This window comes from Rousettus aegyptiacus, unplaced genomic scaffold, assembly GCF_014176215.1.
Source record: "Rousettus aegyptiacus isolate mRouAeg1 unplaced genomic scaffold, mRouAeg1.p scaffold_m13_p_8, whole genome shotgun sequence".
NCBI lineage: Eukaryota > Metazoa > Chordata > Mammalia > Chiroptera > Pteropodidae > Rousettus > Rousettus aegyptiacus.
Genome location: NW_023416311.1, coordinates 109788633 through 109794153, shown reverse-complemented (window position 1 = coordinate 109794153; position 5521 = coordinate 109788633). Strand labels below are relative to the sequence as shown.

Genomic DNA, 5521 nt, shown 5'->3' with positions numbered 1-5521 from the left:
AATGTCAAAGGTCACATGACCAGCTGCTGAGATAATAAAAGAAAAAACATAGGATTGGAGCGAGAGGGTCTGGGTCTGGCTCCAGGTCTGTTGGTTTGGACTGGCCGACATGCTGGCCGGGGCGCGTTTCGCGTAGGTTAATATGTGACCACTGGTAGCAGACATTTTGGGTGCTGTAAATCCCAATGGATCCTGTAAAATATCAAAATTACCAGGGAAATGTAAGTTAGTGCTCTGGTTGGCAGAGCGGACACCTCCGAACGCATTTGCCTAAATCCCTCCCAACCTTCATTGTCTGCACACGCGGGCAGGTGTTCGGACGCCCGGCGGTTCTCCCAGGCCCCACGGAGCTCTCGGGACCGACCCAGACGGCCCTGGAGAGGGTCGGACATTAGAACGGCCATCATGGTTTAAGATCTGAGGGGCTGTAGACCCGTCCGTCCCGAGGCCCTCGCCTTACAGGAGAAGAGCAGATGCGTAAGTGGCTTAACTGAGCACGCGCAGCGAGTTGAAACACAGAGGCCAGAGCAGCGGTGGACTCGGGTTTTCCGGTCTGGTCCTTCTCCACTCTCCGTGGCATGTCACCAGCAGAACGCTGGCCCCAAACCGGTCTCGTGGGTCTCGGACCGTGAGAGGCCAGACGCGTGAACGAATGCCCACTGACTCATTTCCCGAGACTGCCTGTCTGTTCCAGACGCCGCGATACCGCGATGTGATTAACATGCTCATGAGGAAAGCACGTGGCTTTATCCTAATTAATGAATTTCAATATAATTCTGGGGTGATAAACTCCTTCGAGCTTTTTTTTTTTTTTAAGATCTTCAAGCTAGAAATACCCTCAAACCAGCTGCTTTGAGAAATTATTTTCATATCCATTTCTCAGAAATCCACTCCAGATTCCAAAGCTTTATGTGGACTTTAAAAAAATTATTTCTGTTCTGTTATTAACTTTCCTCGATTTGGTTTGCAATGAAAGTTAGTAGGGAAACCAAAGACGACGCTTCCAGATTTTAATTTTCTTTGGAGCATTTTAGTGGGACTATAAAGTACACATTTACATGGGGCATTCGTTCCACTGATAATTCTAAAATTCTGTTAGTTTTTAATCAATGCTCCTCAGGACACAAAATATGAATGAAAAATATCTGTTTACCAGACCCACTGTCCACAGAAGTAAGGTCCCAGTTCCTCCATCTGGAGAGTTCTCATTGTCCCATTTTGAAACAGGTGGTTCCAGAGCAGGGCAGTATCATCCGAATGCCGTGACAGAAGCTGATCGTGATGACAAATTTGTGACTGTCCTGTCCGATTGATCTCTGCACAGCATTCCGAGGAAGTAACTGGATATTGACAAACTGGGAGAGGAAAATTTCGAGATCTAAGAAAAGGAGCTTTGAGGATCACAAAGTTTAGGGGTTCAGGCGGGGATCCAGACCACCCAGATGTTATTTCTGAGGCCGGCAGAGGCCTGCACATCCCTGTGCAAACAGTGAACACGTCGATGCCACCCTCCTCCGTACCTCGGTGCTCACCTGCACCCCAGCCAGGGGTGACCTTAGCGGCCACTCGCCCTCCTCTGGGCTTCGGGTGGCTCTCTTTTGAGATGAGACCCTGAGGATTCTCCCAGCCCCAGCGTTCCACATTTCCACACCACGAATAAAAATATTTGTGTGCGTGAAGTATATAGTTCAAGAACGAGCCACTTAAAATGTCCTTTCCAGCTCCAGAAGCGGAGTTCCTAACTGAAAATTCAGTGTGTCTTGGTGAGAAATACATTAAAAATCTTCTCAGAGTAGTCACGCCAACCTCGGTCTTTCTATAGCCCAAGGTCATATTTTATTTTGAATGATGATGCAGGTGCTGAATTATAAATACTAGACATGCAAATATGCGTGTCCGGTTGTGTGATACAGGTGAATAATCTTGTTTAGATAACTAAGTTCAATGAAAGAACCTCATGCGTGGCCCGCGGGCATTCACATCGTCACTTTGAACTTGACATGGTGACTTATTTTTGTGGTGCCAAGTAGTGTAAGCAGGACATGTTTGTAATAAACCCGAATTCCCCTTGACCAGAAATGCAGGATGTAACTCACAGACACACTTGGCTCCCTGGAGGCCGGGCACCCTCCTCTCAAGGTTGAGTAGCTGTGGTCACCTCTGCTCTCAGCAAGGACACTCTCAGAGAGGCCTCCCGGCCTCTCACAGCTCCAGCGGCTCCAGGAATGCCTGTTCTGAGCCAAAAGCTTCCCTGGAAAAACACAGGTTAAATCAAAGCCAGCCGCCGTGTGGGCAGTGACCTGATTCGACAGGACAGCAAAGGCGCAGTGAGGCAGGCACCTGTGTCGAGCTCGGAGACCCGCAGCCACCTCGCTCGCCCTGCATCTGGGAGCGTCTGGGAGCTCTTGCGGGCCCTGATCTCCTTCTGTGTTCCTGCGGTTGCGTTCCAGAGAAGGGCGGGGGCCGAGATGCAGTCGATTTACCTTAAGGTCAGCCCAGAAAGCTCTTGGGAATGAGCCAGAGGTCATCAGGAAGAAGTGTGTGTTTTCAGGCAAGGGAATGAATACAATTCTGAGACAGATTTCTGAGCCTCGTGCACAGAAGCCCCAGTGGACTGAGGCCTCCAGCCCCCTCCAGCCCCAGAGCCCCCACAGGACCTGGGGCCACTCTGTTTAACCAGCTCCCCGGACAAACTGTGCCGCTGCTGGGGAGAGAGGCAGGGGAATACGTCTGCTCCCTGACGAGACGGGGAAAGGGGGGAATGAGGAGATCCGGGAGATGAAGCAGGTAGCCCCTCAGACTCGAGAGCTTCAGATATCGGGCAGATGTTACCCGAAAGGTGATTTCTTCTCCTCCATCGGGATGGGCCCCTTGAGAATTTCCCATGACCCCATCTAAAATTAATTCTCAATCTTCTAAGTCCAGAGCAGACCAACCAACTGGAGAAAAAACAAACAAACAAACAAACAAAACCCCAAACCCACCCAGACTAGCAGCCCTAAGCGCACCAGAGAGCACAGAGCTCCACATTGGTTTCCTGATGATCATAATGGATAAGGGTCGCCCGTGATGTCACCGGCCCTGAGCACAGCAAGGCTCAGCTCCTGCCTCCCCTCTCCGGGGTGCCGTGTTGCAAGGGGAAAGGGCAGCCGGGTCCCCAGTGAGGGCCAGCCTTGTTTCCTTCTGCCTCCAAGAGAAGCAGGCCCAGGTCTGGCCATGCGGACGCCTGGGGGCAGAAGCACTTCCTCCCCTACAAACCGGTTCAACAATAAACTGGGATAAAGCTGCTGCCTCCAGGGGTTCCAAATCAGAGAGGTGAATCCCGAATCCTTGAATCTTTGTTGCCCTGGACGGACAGAGCTCACATACTAATTTCCAGACTCCATTTTTTTATAACGCTATTGATATTCTTGGGGGGGGGGAACCAATGGAGAAAAAAGACATCCAAAAAGGTTGTTTTTAAAACGAGGTTGCCTGCAGCCTGCATATCTGAAATACTTGATAAAGATGTAAGGCGGATTTGCTTTCCTTTGAACTCTGCACCCCGCCGCCTCCCTCCAGCCCGGGAGGGCCCTTCGGAGACTGAGGCTCTGCGGGCTGGAACACTCAAGCGTAGAGGCGTAATAAGTGATCCGTGCAAGCAGGTGTCTGGAAGTGACAGCGAGACCTAAGAGGGAGTTTAACAATATGTGTGTGACAGACACGTTCACACACGCAGGATGGGAAAGATAACGGTTCTCAGCCGCTTCTTTAATTACAGCTTTGGAAGAGGAGCTTGGCAGCTCTCCCTTCCCTCAGGAGAGTGCCTTGCCATGTCTCCGTTAATTACTCCTGTCTAGTCCCATCAGGGAGGCTCCCGGTACTGGCCTTGGGGTGGGTCTGGGGCTGGACCCGACCCCTATCCATGGGTGGTCAGTGCAGTCCTCCAAACAGAGAGGAGGTCACTGGGCCACACGCCTGGATTCACTTGGCCCTCCCCCACCCCGACAAGAATCCTCACCGGCACGAGTGCCGCGTCGCCCACACGGCGCTGGCCCCTGGGCTCCAGACACCAGTAACCGTCATGGCCGTCAACATCGCTGGCGAGAATGTCGAGGCTGCTGATGTCGCTGTCATCCATCGTTTGCAAAGAGGTAAGTAAGTTCCGGGAACACTTGGACCCACCTCTCAAAACCACCCCACTTGGGGACATTTCCCAGTGATGCATGGAAACACCTCCCCGCCTGGCGGGCAGGACTTACCACCACCCCAAGCCCCTTCGGCGTGGACACCACTTTGCGACCTGCTTCCAAAGGACAGCAGAGGAGCCTGGCAGACTCCGCCAGCAACGAATGGCCAAGGTTATCATGCCCGGCGATGTCACGTCCTGTCACGTGCCCCTGATACAACACGACGCAAAGGGACCTTCGCCTTTGCGGTATTCTTTCCAAAACATCCCCCAGACCCCAGTGTAAACACGAGAAAACCCTTAGAGAAGTCAAATCGAGGGACATCCTACAAAAATGCCTGACCAGCCCTCCTCAAACTGCCAAGGTCGTTCTAAACAACAATGAAAGACTGAGAAGCCATCGCAAACCAGAGGAGCCGAGGGGGATGCTAAATGCAGCGTGCCTGCTGCGAGGGATCCTGGACCAGTCCGAGAGAGAGTGGGGGGAGCGGAGGAGCCCAGACAAAGCCCACGCCTGGCCCCGGTGGCCCGGCGGCGTCCACCCCCAGACCTGGCCAGTGTGCTGTGAACCATGGGCCATCACCATCAGGGAAAACTGGGCAAGGGGCCAAGCGGGTGGGACCAGGACCAGGTGTCGGTGAGCGGGGCAGCTACGGTGCAAATTTAGGGGGGCGCTCACTCTCGGGGCCTCACACAGGTAGCCCTGCGTGACCCCATGTGGGGCCTCTCTGTGCTGTCCTTGCAAGTTTTCTGTACATCTAAAATTCTACAATAAGAAAGTTTATGAAAGAAAAAGGCCTTGGCTGGACTCTCCCCATCCTCACCAGGATATTCCTAGAATGGTCCTGACAAGGGAGAGGGAGCTTCTGACTCAGTGGCGAGACAGGGTCCACCCCGATCCGAGCCCCCGAGTGTGGCGCCAGCGCGTGGACCTGCTGCGCAGCGTGCAGCACAGAGAGACGGTGACGTCAGGGGTCCCAGTCACCCGGCGCGGCAGTCGAGCAGGAGGTTTCCATGTTTAAGGGCTCCCAAAGGGACTCCTTCACCTGGGGCTTCGTGAACCCCGAGTATCTGTGAACAGTGTGTATTTGTTAACCCGGGTATATGTCTTGGCCCACGTGCCACTGGAAGCGTGTGAATGGACTAACCGAACTGTCCACCGCCAACCAGGGATGACAAAGTGTGGGTTCCGATAAGCCTCGGAGAGGTCCGACTGCAGACCCGACGCCGCTGGACGGCGACCGGGGGGCCCGGCCGCGAGCCGCGCTACGCCGGCCGCACGCGGTCCGGACCCGCGGGGATGGCGCGGTTGCCTGGCGCCCCGCGCCTGCGGGCCGTGGGCTCTCGGCCGTG

At 53.9% G+C, this 5521-nt stretch overlaps 1 long non-coding RNA gene across 1 annotated transcript; it reads right to left on the bottom strand.

Moving 5' to 3' along the window:
* Positions 1-1070: 1070 nt before the first annotated feature.
* LOC118606878 lies at positions 1071-2377 on the bottom strand. Its single transcript, XR_004952679.1, has 2 exons — positions 2097-2377; positions 1071-1355 (listed from the first exon to the last, which is right to left on the bottom strand). It is a non-coding gene; the product is annotated as an uncharacterized LOC118606878 (long non-coding RNA).
* Positions 2378-5521: the final 3144 nt, after the last annotated feature.